Source organism: Salmo trutta, chromosome 17 (genome assembly GCF_901001165.1).
Source record: "Salmo trutta chromosome 17, fSalTru1.1, whole genome shotgun sequence".
In the NCBI taxonomy this organism is placed as follows: domain Eukaryota; kingdom Metazoa; phylum Chordata; class Actinopteri; order Salmoniformes; family Salmonidae; genus Salmo; species Salmo trutta.
Genome location: NC_042973.1, coordinates 25,523,196 through 25,549,244, shown reverse-complemented (window position 1 = coordinate 25,549,244; position 26,049 = coordinate 25,523,196). Strand labels below are relative to the sequence as shown.

Sequence of the window (26,049 nt, the reverse complement as noted above, 5' to 3'; positions counted from 1 at the left end):
ACTGATTACCTCTGTGTTTCCAGGTGTTGTAGTTTACTGATTACCTGTGTTTCCAGGTGTTGTAGTTTACTGATTTACCTCTGTGTTTCCAGGTGCCGTTGAGAAGCAGAAGCTGGTATACATCCTGAACAGAGATGCAGCAGCACGTCTCACCATCTCCTCTCCCCTGGAGGCTCACAAGGCCAACACGCTGGTGTACCACGTGGTAGGAGTGGACGTGGGCTTTGAGAACCCAATGTTCGCCTGTCTAGAGATGGACTATGAGGTGAGAGCCCAGCACTGACCCCTATGATATGTGAATTGGCTCATGCACTCTTGTTACGTTCCACCTACCTGGACTTCTTTACACAGGCTCAGATGTGCTGCTACTTTATTCGCTATCTACCCACCCAAGTGTTGTTGAAATGATGAGTCTTCATGTCTCTTCTCTGACAAACCACTGGAGAGAGCTTAAACACCTCTGATCCCAAGACAGCTGCTCTGCTACTTCAGCTGTCCTGTAAATCCTCATCCTGTCTGTTTCCACTGACCCACAGTATGTGACCTATTACTTCTGCCTCCTTCCAGGAAGCTGACAATGACCCCACTGGAGAGGCTGCATCCAACACCGACCAGACACTGACCTTCTATGAGCTGGAGCTCGGTCTGAACCACGTGGCGCGCAAGTACAGCGAGGCCCTGGAGGAGCACGGCAACTTCCTCATCACAGGTAGCTACTTATTATTTCCAGTAGAGGGTGGTCAGAGCCAGGTTATGAGTTGTTTGCAGCCTTCCCTCTTGTGTTCTACTGATGAGGTCTGCCCTTGCGCATTGCTTTTCTCTTCTTCCTGCTGGGGTGAAGATTAGTCCTCATTGTTTGGATGACTGCTCACCCACTGGCTGGGAAATGGCCATAGTGCCACTATAGAGAGAAAGAATCTCTACAGAACATTTGGGTTGATGTGATTATCATGTCTCTTCCCTGACTATCCACTGAAGAGAGCTTCTGATTTCAACACAAACAAGCGCACTGTTGTAGCTGTTCTGTTAGTGCCTTCTAAGCCTGGATTGTTTTTAACTCTACAGTGTAAACCAGGTATGTTAATCGGTTAGCTGCCGAAAATACATTTGACTGGTCGTGCTTATCGCGCTCTAGGTTAATTTGAATGATTGTGTGGAATTAAATTGGCGTGTGTATTGTTGTTAGTCGTCATGCATCTTATTTATTGAATTTAGAGCCTAGTTTGAGGAGCTGAATAGCGCGAGAGCTCATCAAAAAGCAGGTACTGGAGTGAAACGTGCTTCTGTAAGCCCAGTCATTGAGCAACAAATAACAATTCTAAATGCAATCGCATGTTGAACTTTGATGGCCACAGTTAAAATGTGAGCTTGAGACAGTAATTGTTTGAAAGCTAAACCTTTTACTTGATGTCAAATAATGAGGCATGTCTTGCTTCAAAGTAGCCTTGCGAAAATCTAGCCATAAATGTTGAGTCAATTATTTTATCAAGACTTCCTCATGCCATTAACCAGCATTTCTCTCCTGTTCTATTTGGTTTCATATAAACTTTATTTTGTTGTCCAGAAACCAAAGGCACAGTCCTAGTCATATTAGCAACTAGGGTTGGGCAGTTTCCAGATTTTCAGATAGTCATAAAAACACAAAATAGGCCATTAAGCATCTGTTACCAGAATGCTAACACATTAGCACAAGTAATAGCACATTTCCATGGAGGCTGCTAGCTGAATATGCTAATGAGTGCAAACGAAAATAAACTAATTGCAAAGACGAGCAATCCAGCTCATGAAGTTGTACACATACGGTGCATTCGGAAAGTATTCAGAGCCCTTGACTTTTTCCACATTTTGTTATGTTACAGCATTGTTCTAAAATTGATTAATTAAAACATTTTCCCTCATCAATCTACACATAATACCCCATAATGACAAAGCAAACAGTTTTTTTTATTTTTTTGCACATTTATTAAAAATAAAAATAGATACAGTATTTACATAAGTATTCAGACCCTTTGCTATGAGACTTGAAATTGAACTCGGGTGCATCGCGTTTCCATCGATCATCCTTGAGATGTTTCTACAACTTGATTGTAGTGCACCTGTGGTAAATTCAGTTGATTGGACATGATTTGGAAAGGCGCACACCTGTCTATATAATGTCCCACAGTTGACAGTGCATGTCAGAGAAAAAACCCAGCCATGAAGTCGAAGGACTTGTCCGTAGAGCTCCAAGACAGGATTGTGTCGAGGCACATCTGGGGAAGGGTACCAAAACATTTCTGCAACATTGAAGGTTCCCAAGAACACAGTGACCTCCATTCTTAAATTGAGGAGTTTGGTCACCCTGACATATCTCCAGAGTTCCTCTGTGGAGATGGGAGAACCTTCCAGAAGGACAACCATCTCTACAGCACTCTACCAATCAGGCCTTTACGGTAGAATGGCCAGACAGAACCCTCTCTTCAGTAAAAGGCATATGACAGCCAGCTTGGAGTTTGCCAAAAGGCACCTAAAGGACTCTGACCATGAGAAACAAGATTCCTTGGTCTGATGAAACCCTGCTTGAACTCGTTGGCCTGAAGTGTTATGTCGGGAGGAAACCTGGCACTGTCCCTAAGGTGAAGCATGGTGGTGGCAGCATGCTGTGGGGATGTTTTAATAGTGGCAGGGACTGGGAGACTAGTCAGGATCAAAGGAAAGAGATCCTTGATGAAAACCTTCTCCAGAGGGCTCAGGACCTCAGACTGGGGCGAATGTTCACCTTCCAACAGGACAACAACCCTAAGCACACAGCCAAGACAACGCAGGAGTGGCTTCGGGACAAGTCTCTGAATGTCCTTGAGTAGCCCAGCCAGAGCCCACATTTTAACCTGATCGAATATCTCTGGAGAGACTTAAATAGCTGTGCATCGACGCTCCCCATCCAACCTGACAGCTTGAGGATCTGCAGAGAAGAATGGGAGGAACTCCCCAAATACAGGTGTGCCAAGTTTGTAGTGTCATACCCAAGAAGACTCCAGGATGTAATCACTGCCAAAGGTGATTCAGCAAAGTACTGAGTAAAGGGTCTGAATACTTATGTAAATGTGTTATTTTCATATACTTTTTTTTAAACCTGTTTTTGCTTTGTCATTATGGGGTATGGTATGTAGCTCGAGGGGGGGGGAAACGATTTAATGTATTTTTTGTTACGTTACAGCCGTATTCTAATGTGGGGAAGTCAAGGGGTCTGAATACTTTACAAATCCTAGTTACTATTAAATTCCCCTTTTTCTAAATTTCTAACTCAGATTTAGGTTAGATGTGCTGTTTAGAACTGTTTTCCCATGAATTGCATTTTTCTAATGTTTGAAAAGTATGTTTTCGTAGCTGCTTCATTACAGCAGTTGCATGTTTAGTAATAGGCTGTAGTCTTTTGACTGGAAGACTATAGGTTTGCTATTGTTGCATGTTTCTGTCAAACTCTTAATGAAAAATGTTGTATGTATGCTTGGTATCAGAGAGGAAGAGGCAAAGCGAGATGTTTCGCTCTTGACCAAAATTGGTCCCAAATAATCCCAATGCGTTTCTGTGGTCTTTATTTTGGGCCTAAACTTGTCGCCTGCCTCCCCACCTTGGAATAACTCTTATTGTTAGGGCGGAGACATAAGCATCTCATCATTATATACAGGTCTCTGATAGTATTTTACTGTTTTGATAATTTTTTGACTGGTTAATGAGGGTCAGTTAGTCGGCAGCATAATTGACTGAAATTTGCATCCCTAGTGTAAACGTGTCATCGTGACCCCGTCTCTTGTCCAGTTCCTGGAGGCTCTGATGGTCCCAGTGGAGTTCTCATCTGTTCAGAGAACTACATCACCCACAAAAACTTTGGCGATCAGCCTGACATTTGCTGTCCCATCCCGTGCAGAAGGGTGAGGTTTTGTAAAAAATGTACTAACAAAGGACTTGGCTAACCAGACCAGTCGTGTTGAATTTGTGAATGTTTGTATGGCTCAGTTTTAAGTTATTGGTACTATCCACACAGTGCCCTCATTCTTTATTTTGCCCTAAACACAGAATGACCTGGATGATTCTGAGAGAGGCATGATCTTCGTCTGCTCAGCCACCCACAAGACCAAGTCCATGTTCTTCTTCCTGGCCCAAACGGAGTAGGGGGACATCTTCAAGGTCACCCTGGAGACGGATGAGGAGATGGTGAGGGCAGCAGGGTGCTGTCTGAGATGGAAACTGGGGGAGGGCAGCAAAGAGTGCTGTTGAAGTGATTAGTCTTCATGTCTCTTCTCTGACAACATGGAGATGGCATAAACACCTGATCTCAGCACAAACCCACACAGGTCAGTGTCAGTTCATATGATGGGATTCCTTCTCATTCAAATAAATGTTTGTATTCCCCAGGTTACAGAGATGAGGATGAAGTACTTTGACACCATCCCTGTAGCCACAGCCACGTGTGTGTGCTGAAGACCGGCTCCTTATTTGTCTCTTCAGAGTTCGGCAACCAGTAAGTCATTCATTTCGCTAGAATCCCCCTCAATACCACACATTACTGAGACATCCATCTTTATCATCTTGCTCTTCTGTGTGAATCGGTGTGTTCATAGTCTCCTCCCTTCTCTCTCTGCTAGTTACCTTTACCAGATAGCCCATCTGGGAGATGACGATGAAGAGCCAGAGTTCTCCTCTACCATGCCCTTGGAGGAGGGAGATGCCTTCTTCTTCCAGCTACGCCCCCTCAAGAACCTGGTGCTTGTGGACGAGCAGGAGAACCTCTCCCCATCATGTCCTGCCAGGTGTGTGTATTTATGATGGATCTCCGTTGGCAGCAGCTAGTCTTCATGGGGTCCAGTCAAATGAAGGCACTTGTACAATTTTAAAAACATTACAATACATTCACAACAGAATCCCCTCAGGCTCCTACTCTACTACCACATATCTACAACACAAAATCTATGTCTGTATGTTACTGTGTATATATACATGTGTCTGTGCCTATGTTTGTGTTGCTTCACAGTCCCTGCTGTTCCATAAGGTGTATTTTCATCTTTTTTTAAATTGAATTTTACTGCTTGCATGAGTTACTTGATGTGGAATAGAGTTCCATGTATTCATGGCTCTATGTAGTACTGTGCTTCTCCCATAGTCGGTTCTGGACTTGGGGACTTTTAAGAGACCTCTGGTGGCATGTCTTGTGGGGTATGCATGGGTGTCTGAGCTGTGTGCCAGTAGTTCAAACAGACAGCTCGGTGCATTCAACATGTCAATACCTCTCACAAATACAAGTAGTGATGAAGTCAATCTCTCCTCCACTTTGAGCCATGAGAGATTGACATGCATGTTATTAATGTGTACGTCCAAGGGCTAGCCGTGCTGCCCTGTTTTGAGCCAATTGCAATTTTCCTAAGTCCCTCTTTGTGGCACCTGACCTCACGACTGAACAGTAGTCCAGGTGTGACAACTAGGGCCTGTAGGACCTGTCTTTTTGATAGTGCTGTTAAGGTAGAGCAGCACTTTATTATAGACCAACTTCTCCCCATCTTAGCTACTGTTATATCAATATGATTTGACCATGAGTTTACAATCTAGGGTTACTCCAAGCAGTTTAGTCACCTCAACTTGCTCTATTTCCACATGATTTAGTTGAGGTTTAGGATTTAGTGAATGATTTGTCCAAAATAATGCTTTTAGTTTTTGAAATATTTAGGACTAACTTATTCCTTGCCACCCATTCTGAAACTCATTTAAGTCGCTGTAGAAGCTGACATGTTTAGTGTTGAGTCATCCGCATAGGGGCGGCAGGTAACCTAGTGGTTGGGCCAGTAACCGGAAGGTTGCTGGATCGAATCCCCGCGCTGACAAGGTAAAAATCTGTTCTGCCCCTGAGCCAGACAGTTAACCCACTGTTCCCCGGGTGCCGACGACATAATGTTGATTAAGGCAGCCCCCCGCACCTCTCTGATTCAGAGGGGTTGGGTTTAATGCGGAGGAAACATTTCAGTTGAATACGTTAAGCTGTACAACTGATTAGGTATCCTCCCCTTTCCCTTACATAGACACACTGGCTTTACCAATGTTGTTAGTAAAGATTTTTTTAAAGTAGACCGCTGCCCCGGGGAATTCCTAATTCTACCTGGATTATGTTGAAGAGGCTTTCATTTAATTACAGCCTCTGCTCTGTTAGACAGGTCATTTTTTTTATCCACAATATAGCAGGGGGTGTAAAGCCATAACACATTGGTTTTGCCAACAGCAGACTATGATTGATAATGTCAAAAGCCGCACTGAAGTCTAACAAAACAGCCCCCCCAATCTTTTTATCATCAATTTCTCTCAGCCAATCATCAGTCATTTGTGTAAGTGCTGATCTTGTTGAATGTCCTTCACTATAAGCGTGAGGAAAGTCTTGTTAATTTGTTTACTCTAAAATAGCATTGCATCTGGTCAAACAATTGTTTCCAAAAGTTTACTAAGGGTTGGTAACAGGCTGATTGGTCGCCTATTTGAGACGGTAAAGGGGGCTTTACTATTCTTAGGTAGCGGAATGACTTTTGTTTCCCTCCAAGCCTGAGGGCACACACTTTCTAGTAGGCTTAAATGGACTATATGGCAAATAGGAGTGACAATATCGTCCGCTATTATCATCAGTAATTTTCCATCCAAGTTGTCAGACCTCGGTGGCTTGTCATTGATGATAGACAACAATACTTTTTTCACCTCTTCCACACTAACTTTACAGAATTCAAAATTACAATGCTTGTCTTTCATAATTTGGTCAGATTTGGATGTGTAGTGTCAGTATTTATTGCTGGCATGTCATACATACATTTGTTAATCTTGCCAATTAACAAAATAATTAAAGTAGTGGACATTATCAGTTGTGATGAATGAGCCATCTGATTCAATGAATGAGGGAGTTTGCCTTTTTTCCCAAAATGTAATTTAAGGTGCTCCAAAGCTTTTTACTATCATTCTTTATTTAATTTATCTTTGTTTCATAGTGTAGTTAATTATTTTTATTCAGTTTAACCACATGATTTCTCAATTTGCAATATGTTTGCCAATCGGCTGTGCAGCCAGACTTATTTGCCGTTACTTTTTGCCTCATCCCTCTCAACCATACCATTGTTCAATTCCTCATCAATCCACAGGGATTTAAGTTTTCAGTCATTTTCTTAATGGGTGCATGCTTATTATCAACTGGAATAAGCAATTTCATAATTGTGTCAAGTACAGTATCATGTGTACAGCTGATTCTCAAGATCTTGCACACTAATGAGATGCTATTGAGCCCACACTACTACACTGTCTGAGACAAGGACTACATGCTTTCTGGTAAGTTTTGATTACAATACTGGTTAGGGTGAATATTTTATGATATACATGATTTTTTTGTTAACTACTAAAAATTATAGCCTACAGCAAAGTGTGTTTAAATAATTTCTAACTTGTTAAAAATTTCTGCTTGTTAGTTTTTGCTACCATGTGGGTTTTAGCTTGCTTGAGCCTGCTAACTGAGGAGTGTTAATTCACCTGTTTTCATACGTTTCATTTTAAAACATTTATCTTGTTTATTAATCTAACTGCTTAACTATTTAACTGTACATGGAATTGTATTCATTTTTTTACTCATTCTTTTCTAATCTTTACAGGAAAATGCCATCTGTGTGGAAACATTTCACTGCAGCTAATGTAGAAGGAAAAGCTGTGTACATTTGCAAATACTGTGCCAAATATGTGAAGAATGCAACAAAGATGCAGAATCATCTGGCCAAGTGCATAAAGTTCCCTCAGCGCTCACAACAAGCAACCTCTGACAAAAGTCCCTCTACTTCTAGTCGAGGTGAAAATGATGAATCAGATAGCAACAGCTCATGGTCCTCCTGGAATCAGAAGTATTTTTGACTCAATGGAGGAACGTAGTCAGAGAAATAATGAGTCTTTTTCGAGCTGTGTATGCAACTGGTTCACCTCTGATGCTCACAGGCAATGTATATTGGAAGAGATTTCTGAATGTTCTTTGCCCAGCATACACCCCTCCAATCAGACATGCTTTATCTACTCATTTGCTGGATGCAGAGTTCAACAGAGTGTAAGTGAAGGTCAAGCAAATCATAGAGAAAGCAGACTGTATTGCAATCATCTCTGATGGGTGGTTGAATGTTCGTGGGCAAGGAATAATTAACTACATCATCGCCACCCCTCAACCAGTATTCTACAAGAGCACAGACACAAGGGACAACAGACACACCGGTCTCTACATTGCAGATGAGCTGAAGGCAGTCATCAATGACCTTGGACCACAGAAGGTATTTGCACTGGTGACAGACAATGCTGCGAACATGAAGGCTGCTTGGTCTAAAGTGGAGGAGTCCTATCCTCACATCACACCCATTGGCTGTGCTGCTCATGCATTGAATCTGCTCCTCAGGGACATCATGGCACTGAAAACAATGGATACACTCTACAAGAGAGCCAAGGAAATGGTTAGGTATGTGAAGGGTCATCAAGTTATAGCAGCAATCTACCTCACCAAGCAAAGTGAGAAGAATAAGAGCACCGCATTGACGCTGGCCAGCAACACCCATTGGGGTGGTGTGGTCATCGTGTTTGACAGTTTCCTGGAGGGAAGGAGTCTCTCCAAGAAATGGCCATATCACAGTCTGCCGATATGGACAGCCCCATCAAGAGGATCCTCTTGGATGATGTATTTTGGGAGAGAGTGGAAAGCAGCCTGAAACCTATAGCAGTAGCCATTGCACGGATTGAGGGAGACAATGCCATCCTGTCTGATGTTCAGACTCTGCTTTCAGATGTAAGGGAAGAAATCCGTACTGCCCTGCCCATTTCATTATTGCTCCAAGCAGAGGAAACTGCAGTTCTGAAATGCATCAAAAAGCGTGAAGACTTCTGCTTGAAGCCCATACACGGCTCAGCGTACATGTTGGACCCCAAGTAAGCTGGCAAGAGCATCCTGTCTGGTGCAGAGATCAACAAGGCCTATGGTGTCATCACTATTGTGTCTTGCAACCTTGGCCTGTATGAGGGCAAGGTTCTTGGCAGTCTGGCGAAGTACACTTTGGAACTGCAAGGGCTTTTGGATGGAGATGCAATATGGCAGTCGTGCCAACATATCTCATCAGCCACCTGGTGGAAGAGACTTTGTGGATCTGAGGCTCTTTCCCCTGTTGCCTCCATCATCCTCCAAATCCCACCAACATCAGCCGCCTCAGAGCGCAACTGGACCTTGTTTGGGAACACACACAACAGGCTGACCAATACAACGGTTGAAAAATTGGTGGCCATCCGGGCAAATTTGAGGCTTTTTGAGCCTGACAACGAGCCGTACTCAACCAGGTTGGAAAGTGACAGTGAAGATGAGGCCTCAGTCTGATGTTCAAGAGGTGGACATTGACGAGGTCCAGAAGACATGGAAGCCTGAGAGGAAGACGGCTTTAGTCTAGAAACTTTGGTTATCATTTTACAGATGTATGTTGAAAACCTTTTTGGGAAATGCGATGGATCATTCAATATTCCCTTTTGTTGTTCAGTGAAATGATCCTATGTGAAGAGTCAACTCATTTAATTAAAGTTCAGTTTGTAACTAAATTGTTTTTTTATTTCTATAGGAAGGATTTAATCATTGCAATTAGGTCTACTTATGATAAGGTTTATGTTTGTCTCCGTATGATATGGTAAATATATCCAATGCAAAAAAAATCTACATTTAAATAGTATTAGTATTAATTTGCATATTCCCGTTATTTCCATAAAGTTTCCACGACTGAATATTCCCCAAAATGTGCAACTCTATGTGCGTGTCAATAGTTTTGATTCCCATAGATTTTTGTAATTAAGGTAGGTTTGCCCCTTTTCCTCTTGTACTCAACTGAGGTGTTTTCCCACTTTTGGATACGGTATGGCTCACCACATGCGGGCAGAGGCCAGACAGCTTCACAATGAAACTGATTTTTGCGCGCTTGCCGTACGGGTTAGCAGGAGGATAAAGATTCTTCTGAAGTCTTGGGGCAGGGTTTGAGGAGAGGGATGTTATGCTGTTGCAGTGATGAATCATGTCTCTTCTCTGACTAAATGGTTTTCAATAAAACTTCACAAGGTTTAGAGTTTGATTTGCCTACAGGGGAGCAAGGAGACCCACAGCTCTGCTAAAACCACTGACAACTGTGTGCTGTTTTCAAGGAATTGTTAACAAAATGCCAACTATTTGGTCTTGAAGAGCCTAGTCAGACCTACACATTCCTGATTATTCCATGCAAAACGATTGTGCCCATTTTAGCTTTGTTATACAGCAAGTAACTGCATGATCATGTAATTTCAGATGCGTAGGGTAGCCTCACGATATTTCTCAATATTAGGCACCATTGGATATTTGCGTGATATAAAATGAACGCGAACTATACCTGACGAGTATGAGTGGTTTAGGTTCATTTTACATTTTTGGTGGGCGCTGCCTGTCATGCAGCAGAAGGGCGCATTTGTCGTGGTACTGTTAGATGTTTACTTTGCAAGTACCAGTATATTCTTTGTACAGTTGGCTAAACATACTGTATAGTGAGTGGTAATTAGACCTAATGTACTTTTTTTCTCCAACCAATGTAGGCCTACCTAGCGAAGTCAGCTAACATGATCCTCTTAAACATTGTTTTTAACTACCTTTGCTGCTGACAGACATTTAGGCTATTGATTTATGGACCACATCAAATTGGCTAGCTAATTGATCACGTCAATATGGCTAGTTAACTAACTTTCTGGGGATAAACTAGATGACTATATTATTTGATTTGCTTGCCATCTATAGTGGTGTTGACAGTAGTCCAACTGACAACTTCACCAGGATGAGGACAATTTGCCCCCCAGCAGCCAATTTAATGTATTGTGACATTTAATTAAAACCTATCTATAATAATGGAGAGAGTTTAAGAACCTCTGATCTCCACATTATACACACACTGTGTCAGACTGTGCCTGTTTTACTTGATATTCTAACTCCGACAGAATACTGATCTCGTCACTGGCTCATTCTCCTACTCATCTCTCTTACTCTTTGTCCGTCTCTAGATTGCTGACCTGGCTAATGAGGACACTCCCCAGCTGTATGTGGCCTGTGGCAGGGGACCCAAATCCTCCCTCGGACATGGACTGGAGGTATGTGTACTGCTATTCCACCTCCCAGAAAGTGCTCTTACACACACATTCACACTGTGTGTGACATACCACAGTAGTATTTGAGCAATGACTACATTTGAACAAACTTATGCAGATACTCAGTCACATGAACACCAGAAAACAGATTTGGGTAGAGTTTGGTTTCTAGGTTTTCATTAGAAGCTGTAAAAGTGATGATATTCATGTCTCTTCTCTGACAAAGCACTGGAGAGAATGTGTATACCTCTGATCCCAGCAGATCTTAACATCTTAATGCACAGGATGGTAAATGCTCAGGTTAGAAGACGGTGAGTATGTATCTGATCATGTATCTGATCAGTGCTTGTTCCCTCCAGGTGTCAGATGGCTGTATCTGAGCTGCCCGGTAACCCCAATGCTGTGTGGACTGTGCGCCGACACGTTGAAGGTATTTGTTAAAGGTCCAATGCAGCCGTTTTGGTCTCAATATCAAATTATTTCAGGGTAACAAAGTACCTTACTGTGATTGTTAGCAGAGAGGTTTCTCAAGCAAGAATTTTGCTGGGACTGTCTGGGAGTGGTTTGAGTGGGGAGGGGAAAACAAACATTGGCTGTTATTGGCTGAGCGATTTGGAACTCTTTCTTTTTGGTCTGTTAACTAATTTACTGCATGGTGATTTACTCTCCCACCAAAACAAGCTGAAATGTTTTGTTTTTTTCAAACCATATCTGCAGCATTTGGTTGCAGTTATTGTAAACTCTGCAAAAAAAATGTCCTCTCACTGTCAACTGTTTATTTTCAGCAAACTTAACTAGATTCAACAACTGAGACATAAACTGAACAAGTTCCACAGAAATTGAATAATGTGTCCCTGAACAAAGGAGGGGGTGGGGGGGTCAAAATCAAAAGTAACAGTATCTGGTGTGGCCACCAGCTGCATTAAGTACTGCAGTGCATCTCCTCATGGACTGCACCAGATTTGTCAATTCTTGCTGTGAGATGTTACCCCACTCTTCCACCAAGGTACCTGCAAGTTCCCAGACATTTCTGGGGGGGAATGGCCCTATCCCTCACCCTCTGATCCAACAGGTCCCAGACGTGCTCCATGGGATTGAGATCCGGGGTCTTCGCTGGCCATGGCAGAAGACTGACTTTCCTGTCTTGCAGGAAATCACGCACAGAACGAGCAGTATGGCTGGTGGCATTGTCATGCTGGAGGGTCATGTCAGGATGAGCCTGCAGGAAGAGTAACACATGAGGGAGGAGGATGTCTTCCCTGTAACACACAGCTTTGAGATTGCCTGCAAAGACGACAGGCTCAGTCTGATGATGCTGTGACACACTGCCCCAGACCATGACGGACCCTCCACCTCCAAATCGATCCCGCTCCAGAGTACAGGCCTCGGTGTAACGCTCATTCCTTCGACGATAAACGCGAATCCGACCATCACCCCTGGTGAGACAAAACTGCGATTCGTCAGTGAAGAGCACTTTTTGCCAGTCCTGTCTGGTCCAGCGACGGTGGGTTTATGCCAGTGATGTCTGGTGAGGACCTGCCTTACAACAAGCCTACAAGCCCTTAGTCCAGCCTCTCTCAGCCTATTGCGGACAGTCTGATCACTGATAAGAAATCAGTTCCCAAGTATTCCCATGCATAATCGAGAAACACGTGATCGTATACAAATGGTAAGCAAGGTTGGAAATTGTTTTAGTCTAACATCTGTTTGGGCTTCTTGCGGTCAATTTCCAGTCTACAAATTGTAATTATGTTCCGGCCCCCGGACCATCCACTCCAGGAAAGAAATCGTCCCGCTGCTTAATCTAGTTGACGATCGCTGGTCTAGGCTAAATGTTAATTAGCGTAATGTAGTGGAATTAAATTGCCTTGTGCATTTTCATTAGTCATCATGTAGCCAAACTTATTTATCCAACACAACTATCACCCGCATAGCATACTGCAGCGCCTCAGCTGGTTGCTGCTGAAGTAAAATGCTATTTTTATTGCGCAACAATTCTAAATGTGATCACTTGTTGGTGCACGAGTTAAAGAGCTACTACTATTTCTAAACTGGCAATTGAAGCGCAACTCCCATTCAAGTGCAGGTAACAGGCTGTCAGTGCATTATAACCACTTTACAATGTGAGCTGGAGGCAGTATACATTTTGAAAATGTACTTAATTCTTTGAAACCTGAATGTTTTACTTAATATGAGGCATGTCTTACCTTGCTTCAAAGTAGCCTATAGGCAAATTCCAACCATGGAAACGGAGGCGTTTCTTATGTAAAGACTTCATAGGCGGCGAGTACGTTTCAAATTTAGGGAAGCTTACAATTCATCCTGACATTTCTACCGATCTGCGTGCCAGTTATGAGTTGCATATGTGCATTTTCTTTGGAACAGTTTCCTTTCAATGTTTTCGTTATTCAATCATTGTATGGGGGGGGGGGGGGGTTCTACTAAGCTCTATGGAATTGTTTTAACGTCATAACAAGGATCATTTAGCTATTTGATTTTGAAAAAAAATATTATTTGATTAAACATTTTCATTTGGCCTTACTGCTATTAGCCCATACAAACACATTGAATAGCAGATTCACTACATGGAACAACAGTCCCTCCAAGAAATCTAAAGGAAGTTTGTTCTGAAGTGTCTGTCCTCTTTTCTTAAAGGGGTATCATTTTTTTTTTTTTTTAAGTACCCGTCTCCATATATACTTAAATGTTTTCAACTGGTACCAGGGGACCTTCAGACTAGTCTTGTGAGTCCTTTGGGTGTGTAGCCTAAACCGTTCGGACGCTACAGACAGAAGTTAGCAGATGGGCTGTACTGACTTCAGTCGAGTCCCAAGATGCTTGTGGGGGTCGTAGAGCAAAACTGAACACCATTGTATTAGTGAAAGTCATCTTTCCATAGAGGGGTCATAATAGTTTGTAGGTCGAACCGTTTGGACGCTACAGACAATTTTGTTTGAAGTCCGATTTTTAGGTTTTCTCACCACTCTGACAAACCCCGCTGTATCTCTGTCACCTTTCACCGCGGACGTGTGACATGGATGGATGTGGTGGAATGAGATGCATCCAATGCAACAAAAAAAAATGGCGTCTCTAGCTTAAACCGATGGATTTCTATTGGGAATTTTTTATTATGCTAATTAGATTTACACAGGGGCACTGACATCGCCTCTAGGGGGTTAATCATAATCTCAATTAAAATGATACAAATCTAAAAGTTTAAATTAATGTGAGTGCACCAGTCTCTGCCATATTGATACACTGGGATCCATTGGCGTCTGAAGAAATAATTCCATGGAACTCATAGCCTATAGGCCAATGCAGCAGTAGGCCTATAACTTCAATTGTCAACTAAGTAAAAATACTTAAAGTGACAAATAAAAACAAAAAATATGATATTCAGCTTCTTTCAGTCGCATTCATCTCTCTACTCAGCCTGTCTGCCTCCCTTTCTATGTCTTGAGTTACTCTTTGTATCAATTCCCCATTACAAATGTTTACTACTTGTGACATGTGTAATGGGGAATTGATAAAAATAAACAATAAAATGGCAAACTATTCACACAATGAAACAATTAATGCGTAAGAATTGGTTGAGACAGCTGAGCCATTCTGGAGAGATCTTCACCCCCTTGTCTACATTTATTAATTATACTAGATGCATTATCTTCACACACATATTTTAGATACTTTTCACTTACAGCCGCAACTCAATAATCAGCTAGGCTTATTGGCACGCACTCTGCTCAAATTGTGGGCTTTTCAAATAGAGGCCTAATATCTTATGATTTGAAAGAATCCACAGCTACAGTGCCTTCAAAGTATTCATACCCCTTGACTTATTCCACATTTTGTTGTATTACAGCCTGAATGAAAAATGGATTAAATATTTTTCTCACCCATCTACACCCAATACTGCATAATGGCCAAGGGGAAATCATGTTTTTAGACATTTTGCAAATTTATAAAAAATTAAATGCTGAAATATTTCATTTACATAAGCACCTTTGGTAGCAATTACAGCTGTGAGTCTTTCTGGGTACGTCTGTAAGCGCTTTATACACCTGGATTCTTCAACATTTTGTACATTCATCTTCAAAATTCTTCATGTTCTGTCAAATTGGTGGTTGACCATTAAACCAAAACTGTAGCTCGGCCACTCAGGAACATTCACTGTCTTCTTGATAAGCAACTCGTGTATATTTGGCCTTTGTTTTAGGTTATTGTCCCGCTGAAAGGGGAATTCGTCTCCCAGTGTCTGTTGGAAAGCAGACTGAACCAGGTTTTCATATAGGATTTTGCCTGTGCTTAGCTCCATTCAGTTTATTTTTTATCCAGAAAAATTCCCCGGTCATGCTGTGGAATGTTTTTTTAGCAGCAGGGACTGGGAGACTAGTCAGGATTGAGGGAAAGATGAATGACGCAAAGTACAGATCCTTAATGAGAACTTGCTCCAGAGCGCTCAGGACCTCAGACTGGGACAAAAGTTCACCTTCTAACAGGACAACGACCTTAAGCACACAGCCAAGATAACACAGGTGTGTCTCTGAATGTCCTTGAGTGGCCCAGCCAGAGTTTTTATTTTTAATACATTTGCTAACATTTCTAAAAAACAGTTTAATTTGTCATTATGGGGTATTGTGTGTAGATTGAGGGGTGGGGGACAATTTAATAAATTTTAAAAGAAGGTTCTAATGTAACAACATTTGGAAATTCCGAATGCACTGTAGATGTAAAGTTCACGTACACTACCCGTCAAAAGTTAATTTACAACACCTACTCATTCAAGGGTTTTTCTTCATTTTTACTATACTGAAGATATCAAAACTATGAAATAACACATATGGAATCATGTAGTAACCAAAAGTGTTAAACAAATCAAAATATATTTGAGATTCTTCAAATAGCCACCCTTTGCCTTGACTGCTTTGCACACTCTTGGCATTCTCTGAACCAGATTCATGAGGTTCATGAATGCATTTCAATTGTTAAAAGTTAATTTGTGGAATTTCGTTCCTTCTGAATGCGTTTGAGGCTATCAGGTGTGTTGTGACAAGGTAGTGGTGGTACACAGAAGATGGCCCTATTTGGTAAGACCAGGTCCATATTATGGCAAGAACAGCTCAAATAAGAGAAATGACAGTCCATTACTTTAAGACATGAAGGTCAGTCAATACAGAACATTTCAAGAACTTTGAAAGTTACTTCAGGTGCAGTCGCAAAAACCATCAAGTGCTATGATGAAACTTGCTCTCATGAGGACCGCCACAGGAAAGGAAGACCCAGAGTCACCTCTGCTGCAGAGGATAAGTTCATTAGCATTACCAGCCTCAGAAGTTGCAGCCCAAATAAATGCTTCACAGTTCAAGCAAAACAGACACATCTCAACATCAACTGTTCAGAGGAGACTGTGAATCAGGCCTTCATGGTCAAATTGCTGCAAAGAAACCACTACTAAAGCACACCAATAAGAAGAAACTTGTTTGGGCCAAGAAACACGAGCAATGGACATTAGACCGGTGGAAATTTGTCCTTTGGTCTGGATTCCAAATTGGAGATTTTTGGTTCCAACCGCTGTGTCTTTGTGAGACGCGGTGTGGGTGAACGGATGATCTCTGCATGTGTATTTCCCACCGTATAGCATGGAGGAGGAGGTGTGAGGGTGCTTTGCTTGTGACACTGTCTGATTTTATTTAGAATTCACACTTAACCATTATGGCTACCACAGCATTCTGCAGCGATACGCCATCTGGTTTGGGCTTAGTGAGACTAATTTTGTTTTTCAACAGGACAATGACCCAACACCTCCAGGATGTGTAAGGGCTATTTTACCAAGAATGAGAGTGATGGCGTGCCGCATCAGATGACCTGGCCTCCACAATCCCCCGACCTCAACCAAATTGAGATGGTTTGTGATGAGTCGGACTGCAAAGACAAGAAAAAGCAGCCAACAAGTGCTCAGCATATCCGGGAACTCCTTCGACTGTTGGAAAAGCATTCCTCATGAAGCTGGTTGAGAGAATGACAGTGTGCAAAGCTGTCGTTTGCTATTTGAAGAATCTCATATAAAATATATTTTGATTTGTTTAACACTTTATTGGTTACTACATGATTCCATATGTGTTATTTCACGGTTTTGATGTCTCCACTATTATTCTACAATGTAGAAAATAGTAAAATAAAGAAAAACCCTTGAATCAGTAGGTGCTCTAGAACTTTTGACCAGTAGAAGGTTTGCGGAAGTAAGATTTATCTGGCCATCAATGGTCGAAGAGCGCTCTCAAATTATTCGGATTTATTAGTAATCAAGTTAGGCTCATTTTTCTATCTGGCATTTCTAATTGATCTGAGTAGCATAATGGACCTGCAATTTTGACTTTCTCCACTTCTGCTCTGCCTGTCTTTTTTTTTTTTATGGATTTATTTCCTCATTCCAAAGAGCTCTCTGTTTTAAAGTTTTTTTTCAACATTAGTGGAGCTGTAGCGTTAATGGTTGCTCTTAATTTGCTATTAAAGTTATCATTTAAATCATCACAAGAGGAAGGCAATGTGGGTGGACCCCTTAATGGGTTACGCACCCAATGCATATTAGTCCAGTACATTTACTGAACCCATTTAGACAAGTTGTCTGTCACATTTTCCTAATGGAAACCCTGCTCTGCCAGTATATTCTCAGAAATCATGTGATTTCAGAGCTTTATCCTGTCATGGTGTAGTACAGTGGCCTGGCTCACTTTCACTCTGACTTTCATCCTTGACTTGGCTCATACAGCTGGTTAGCCTGCACAAGTCAGGCATTGTACCTTCTACACGCTGGTTTACAGAAGTAGATTTCAAGATTGTTATGCAATGCACTGGGTTAGTGAAGAATACAAATAAAACTATGGGACTGATAGTAATTGCTTCATGTACCAAATTAGGAGAGATTCTTCCGTAGTCTCAGGGCACAGTTTGAGATGGAATGTTGTGATTCATTTCTCATGTCTCTCTTACAAGTGACATCAGTAAGGGATCATAGCTTTCATCTGGTCAGTCCACGTCTGTTTTGTACACTCGGTTGTCAGGAACTGGCTCAAAGGGAGACAACGTGGAGATAATGAATAACAAAATATATTTATTAACTCAAGTAAACTAAATACAATTAACAATGGTGTGTGTGTAGTCAGTAGTGTGAGTGTTAGCGTGCATAAATGTGATAATGAGGGGTGTTGAAAGGTGCCAAAACAAACAAAATGGCCACAAAAATGCCACAACCAAACTCTATTTGTCTGTCTGCATGGAGACAGTCTCTGACGACCATCCCTGCTCCGCCCACCGACATCCTATTAAGGAAAACAAGAGCAAAGAGAAAGAATTGGGCAGACAGAGTGGGAGGGTCGTCACACGGTGTATGCTGAGATCAGAGGTGTTTTGCTCTCTCCATTGATAGAGTTTAAAACAGACGTGGACTGACCAGGTGCAAGCTATGATCCCTTACTGATGTCACTTGTTAAATCCACTTCAATCAGTGTAGATGAAGGGGAGGAGACTGGTTAAAGAATAATTTAAGGCTTGAGATGTGGATTGTGTGTGTGTGCCATTCAGGGGGTGAATGGGCAAGACAAAAGATTTGAGCGGGGTAGGGTAGTAACTGTGTGTATCAACAATGGCCCACCACCCATAGAACATCCAGCCAACATGACACAACTGTGGGAAGCATTGGAGTCAACATGGGCCAGAATCCCTGTGAAACGCTTTCAACACCTTGTCCATACCCTGACGAATTGAGGCTGTTCTGAGGGCAAAAGGGGATGCAACTCAATATTAGGAAGGTGTTCTTAATGTTTTGTACACTATGTACATACATAAATAAATACATATAGGTTATGATATTATGCTTCATGTATCAGATGAATACTGAACAAATGATTAACTTCATGATACTGTTGAACACTCACTGTCCAGATATCCCCTTGATGTGAAACTCTTGCTCATTTCAACACGACTCCTCCAGATGAGTTGGACGCCTACGTCATTGTGTCCTTCGTCAACGCCACCCTGGTTCTGTCTATTGGAGAGACTGTAGAGGAAGTGACAGACTCTGGTTTCCTGCTCTCTGCTAGGGGAGGATGCGCTGGTGCAGGTCAGTATAACACCCACCCTACACACGCCTATGAAGGGTCCTGAACATGCTTTTTATGTTCTGGAGGGAATACAATGCTGATGGTGAAAGTGATATAAAGCTGAAGGGAGATGTAATATTGCTGTTGAAGGGATGAGTCTTCATGTCTCTTCTCTGACAGAATGATGTGGAGAGCTTAAACACATCTGATCTCAGCATTATACACAGACATGGACACCCTGGCCAGGCCCCTTCCCCAGCCCTGTGTAAACTGTTAATTTTCTTGTGCAGGTGTATCCTGATGGGTTTCGTCACATCCGTGCTGATAAGCGTGTGAATGAGTGGGAGACTCCAGGGAAGAAGACCATTATGCACTGTGCAGTCAACCAGAGGCAGTTGGTCATTGCTCTGAAGCATAGTAATTCTCAATTATAGCATAGATATTTAACTTATGAGGGATATGTCCCATTACTTTTTCTCAAGTTGTTTCCGTTATTGCCGTTATGCCATTAATATCTTGTGATACTGCCTTTGTCTCCCTCTTAGGATTCTGGCCTTGGAGAAGCTGGGTGCCGTGTTCAACCAGGTGGCCTTCCCCCTGCAGTACACACCTCGCACACCTCGATCCTCATAGAGACTGAGCACAATGCCAACACAGAGGCCACCAAGGCCCAGCGTAAGCAGCAAATGGCAGAGGTAGGGTTCTGACCAACAGGGTTTGATGGACTGAGAGGGTGGGAACAGGGTGACTTTGACTGAGGCTACATGTTGTACACCCAGGCTTTGTAGCTTGTGTAGGCTGATATTAGGAAAGCGGCGTTATAAGATACGTCGGGCTGGCACAATTACTGTAACCGACGGTTATGGATGAAGACTGTAAAATTACTGTTCTAACCGTTTTTGTGCGGTTGAGTCCTGTTTCTGCTGTAACGTGGACTCTACAACGTGATGAAACTTTGTTGCGCCTTGCAGAAACAAACAAGGTCTTGTAGCAAACAAGTCTGCAGCATATGCAGTCAAGAGCGGAGTAGAGAAGAAAATGTGCGCCTTTAAACAAAAAATATACAGCACCAGTCAAAAGTTTGGACACATCGACTCATTCAAGGGTTTTTTACTATTTTCTACATCGTAGAATAATAGTGAAGACATCAAAGCACCACCTTCATGCTTCATGGTGGGAACCACACATGCGGAGATCATCCGTTCACCTACTCTGCGTCTCACAGACACGGCGGTTAGAACCAAAAATCTAATTTGGACTCATCAGACCAAAGGACAGATTTCCATCTGTCTAATGTTCATTCCTTGTGTTTCTTGGCCCAAGCAAGTCTCTTCTTCTTATTGGTGTCCTTTAGTAGTGGGTTTTTTTCAGCAATTCAACCATCAGGGCCTGATTCACGCAGTCTCCTCTGAAGTCTGTTTTTCTTGAACTCTGAAGCATTTATCTTGGCTGCAATTTCTGAGGCTGGTAACTCTACTGATCTTATTCTCTGCAACAGAGGTAACTCTGGGTCTTCCTTTCCTGTGGCAGTCCTCATGAGAGCCAGTTTCATCATAGCACTTGATGGTTTTTGCGACTGCACCTGAAGTAACTTTCAAAGTTCTTGAAATGATCCGCATTGACTGACCACCATGTCTTAAAGTAATGATGGACTGTCGTTTCTCTTATTTGAGCTGTTCTTGCCATAATATGGACTTGGTCTTTTACCAAATAGGGCTATCTTCTGTATACCACCCCTACCTTGTCACAACACAACTGATTGTCTTAAATGCATTAAGAAGGTAAGAAATTCCACAAATTAACTTTTAACAAGGCACACCTGTTATTTGAAATGCATTCCAGGTGGCTACCTCATGAAGCTGGTTGAAAGAATGCCAAGTGTGCAAAGCTGTCATCAAGGCAGTGTGGCTACAAATATAAAATATATTTTGATTTGTTTAACACTTTTTTGGTTACTACATGATTCAATGTGTTATTTCATAGTTTTGATGTCTTCACTATTCTACAATGTAAAAAATAGTCAAAAATAAATAAAAAAAACCTTGAATGAGTAGGTGTGTCAACTTTTGACTGGTACTGTATAAAGTGTATTTTTTATTTTGGGGTTATTACAGTGACTTTAGAAATGTGGCTGACCAGTAACCACAGAGGCTTAATTCAGGGCAGGGTTTGAGAATGGGGATGTTCTGCTGTTGAAGTGACGTTTTATGCACAAGGTGAGTGACAGAAGATATGACTAATCCAGTGGTTTCTGGCTCTGGCTGGTTGACCACAGCTGTGCACAGGAATTCTCCAGCTGTTATTTCAGAAAGGTCATAATTGTGCTGAGAGTCAGAGTACTATCATACTTGCCACCACCCCCTCAGTTAAAAGGTAGATGCAACAAAACAAAGTGAATGTATGTGTGTATATATAGGGGGGGGGGGGGAGAGAGAGAGGGACCCTACTGTGTTATTATTATATCCCTGGTATGTTTTTGGTTTCACACTCAATTACCAATGGATCCTGAAGTTTGCTATTCTTACATGTTACAATGTTGACACAGAGGAAGTGTCTGCTGGAAAACTAACCTAAATACTAACTTCATGTTAAGGTCTCAAAGTAATCAAGGTAACCACTTGAATTATTAGTGATTGGGAAGGTGATTGCTTTGTAAGAATCTCCTTTCAAAAGCAAAGAGGGCAAGGATAAAAGGCTACCGCATCATGGATTGTACCAGAGGACATTTTACCACAGTCAACCTCTTGTTTAGGTTCCACACCTTTCAAATAAAATCCATATGGCAGTAGTAGGTCAGTTGATGACAGATATTTAGTTGTTTAATGATGTCATCTGTCTCGTTTCCAGCATGTCCCCAACCTGGTGACAGGCATCCACACCATCGGTCAGCGGGTCATAGTGACTGACGTACAGGAGAGTCTGTTCTGGGTGCGCTACAAGCGTAGCGAGAATCAGCTGATCATCTTTGCCAACGAAACCCATCCTCGCTGGGTCACCACCGCCTGCCTGCTGGACTACGACACCGTGGCTTCAGCCGACAAGTTTGGCAACATCACCATTGTATGTGGTCGCTCTTTATTGTTCCTTTCTGACAGTGATGTTGGGTGTTATACTGTTTTGTACCTTTTCTGTAGACGCCTCACATTAACAGTGTGATCCAATTGATGATATTTCAATGATGCCACAAACATATTGAAGGCTTTTATTGCGGGAGATGTTCGTATTTACACTTTGTACCTTCTTAGGTGCGCCTGCCCCCCAACTCCAGTGACGACGTGGATGAGGACCCAAGTGGGAACAAGGCATTGTGGGATAGGGGTCTGCTGAACGGAGCCTCTCAGAAGGTAGTCTTTCTGCTCCCCTGTCACAGCATCACAGCTCTGTAAAGACAGGAGCCCATGGGGAACTCTGCTTCTGTCTAATTAAGTAATCTGTCTGTCTCTCTGGATCAGTTTGTCTTGGTGGTGTTGTGGTTTGCCTCATCCCAGACCCGGCCTATAACAGACCTGCTGTCCAGGCCAAATCGCTGTTTAACATGCTGTTTTCCATTTAGCTGTTTATTGGAAGCAACTGTTTTTAGGAGCAACTGTTTTTTTTAGGTAGTCGGTAGGGAATTCCCTCCACTTTTGACTTATTGTGGGCAAGTGGTAAAAAGGGTGCATGTAAGCAGTGTTTTCTGGGTGGGGAGTGTGAAGTGAGTTAGAATATTTCTGTAATGGCCATGTCTGTCTGACACGGTACCATGTGTCTTGTTCTGTGTCAGGCTGAAGTGATCATAAACTACCACATCGAGGAGACGGTGCTGTCGCTGCAGAAGACCACACTGATACCCGGCGGCTCAGAGTCTCTGGTCTACACAACACTTATCTGGAGGCATCCTGGTGCCCTTCACTTCCCATGAGGTACCTGACACACACACTCACACATTCATTAAAGACCTAAAGTACACATCATCTGTATTGAGAACTGTCTTCGTTGGCAGGACTTGAAAACAGGGGTGTTATGTTCATAGAATAAGGAATTAGAATACTAGAATGTACATTAACCTTCTTATGATGGGATAAAGGTCAGCCATTTTGGTCAGGGAGTTGGTCAACCATGGTTTGCCAGTGCTGTGATAAGATATTGTCTAAAATAATTAATTTGAGTTTTTCTCCACTGTATGTTTGTTAGCTAGCTAGCCAGACAGTTTGAGGAATGTTTCCATACATTTTTCTAATTAACTGTCAACATTCCATTCAAACAATAAATTCAATCCACAGCCGTACACTGGCTGAAACCAGTTGATGATAGGACTTATACAAGTTGTAATCCAACAAGTACTGATATTGTACCATATAATGGTACCCACAGCTTTCCAAGAAAACAACAATTTTGACATTTGTAGTTTTACTTATATTTTAGAGGCTATTTGTATACATTTGTATAAAACCTTTATAAACTGTATTTATAATTATGACAATATTTTAGGTTGACAATTCTTACACAATTTCTGTTATCACATGCCTTTTATTTTCCTTTAAGTAAAATCAGGATTTATGCCTCTACTGCCATTAATTCCTATTAGAGTGGTTTGGATTTGTTCCTGACCAATATGGCTGGCATTTTCATCCCATTCTGGAACTTTGAAGGTTGATGACATAGCCCCTCTAGTAGTTTTAATAGGCTATGGCTATGTTGTTGAAGTGATGTCATGTTTCTTCTCTGACAAACCAATGAAGAGAGCTTAAACATCTCTGATCTCAGCATATACACAGATCATCTTTTTCTCATTCCTTCCTGAACCATTTGACTTAATATAATGTATGTGAATGTTTTGATATATTGATTGCACTTATTAATCTATGGTATGCCTCATCTGTCCTCAGGACCATGACTTCTTTCAGCACTTGGAGATGCACATGCCCTCAGAGTCTTCCCCCCCCCCCCGTGTGGGAGGGACCACCTCAGCTTCCGCTCCTACTACTACCCTGTAAAGGTGGGTACTAACTCATTTAAGATGACTTAGTATTTCCATAGGATGGTGGGACAAAGAAAGCCACACATTATACTCCCTGCTACTAATTCCTCAGCATGTAAATGGAATGTGTACAGAGGACACCACTATGTTTACAAATTAAGTCTGGTACCAAATCCACTGGGTGAAATGTTATGCCAAGAACCAACTGGTGTGTGTGTGTGGGGGGGGGGTCGTCTCTTTCCAAGTCCAGTACATTTGGCAAGATCATTAGACATGCTGTGAATTAAGTCTGTGTCGAACATGATAGCAGAAATAAACGCCTACTGTTTCTGATCTTCTTCCACTGTCCTGTCTATCGGTGTGTCTGCAGAATGTGATAGACGGAGATCTGTGTGAGCAGTTCAACTCCATGGACCCCCACAAGCAGAAGTGTTGCTGAAGAGCTGGACCATACACCACCTGAGGTCTCAAAGAAAGTGGAGGACATCCGCACACGTTATGCCTTCTAGAACCCTGGTGTTCTGTACATGCACAAATACACTCACACATAAAAACTGTTATTTACAACAACTGACATGTTGAGACTGTGGTGGAAATCAGCAGCACACCTGTCATTTACAACAACTGACATGTTGAGACTGTGGTGGAAATCAGCAGCACACCTGTCATTTACAACAACTGACATGTTGAGACTGTGGTGGAAATCAGCAGCACACCTGTTCCGCTGTGTTAACATGAAGAGGAGGAGGAGCTTTCATGGTTCCTGTCGAGAAGTCGGCAGAACACATTTTTCGAAGTCTTCATCTGTAGGGGCTCAGATTTGTCCTTTAGGCCCTGATTTGTTTGTTAGGCCTATAAATACTATAATACTAATAATAATCTATGGTGAATATTTACCCTGTGGTTTTCACTCATAGGATGCCATTTAAACCTAGCTGGATTCTTTAGAATGTATCATGTGTATATCATCAGTGCTCTAGTCGCATTGATTGGGTTTTAATGCGTGTGACCCATGGCCTGGTACTTTGATATAATTAGGTCAACTGTTTTTGCGTTGTGTATTTGTTGAAACAATCTTGAGTCTTTTTGCTGTAATTGAGTGCCACAAATGAAAATGACTTGTTTTCTTTTTGATAATTTTAATCCTAAAAAGATTTTGGATTCTCAAACAGCTCTTTTTTTTATGGGCTTAAAAGGTGTGTTTCTTGCTGGACAAATTGTCCACATCTGTTGTACAAGATTACAGGATTGTGTACAATATCAAAGTAATACAGCTGGAGGGTGAACCTTTTTCCTCTTAAATAGTCCTGTAAACTCCAAACACCAGCCACAATCACCATTCCATATTAGTCATGGGAAAAGGGGGGCAGGCTATTTTGTAAATAAAGTACTGCCTTGTCTGTGTCACACTAGCTATGTTCCCATTAACTAGCCCAATGTTTTTTTAAATTCTATTTTTTAAAGTTTGCATACAAAATAAATGTGACAATTGCCTGCTAGGGTGTTTCCATTTAACTATCTTGTCCATAAAAACAGCTGGTCGTAATGTCACCAAAAAAAAATACTTTCACAACCTACAGTAGCTAGGTTTCCATCCAATTGGCAAGATTTTCATATGAATATTTAAAAATCCACCAAAAATGTTTCCATCAAATTGACTTGTTGCAGATAAAAGCCTGTGCATGATGACATGGTGCACAAAAAAATACCTTAGCGATTAAATTCCCATGTACCGAAAAAACATTTTAATGGGATTCTATTGCATTTTTAACTCTACTGGTTTTCTCACCCAAAAAATGTTTGCGTTATATAGCGAGTGTGCACACTCTGGTC

At 41.9% G+C, this 26,049-nt stretch overlaps 1 pseudogene; it reads left to right on the top strand.

Moving 5' to 3' along the window:
- The window catches only part of LOC115151338 (splicing factor 3B subunit 3-like), a 29,001-nt pseudogene extending 3,285 nt beyond the window's left edge, over positions 1 to 25,716 (top strand).
- The last annotated feature ends 333 nt before the right edge of the window (positions 25,717 to 26,049 follow it).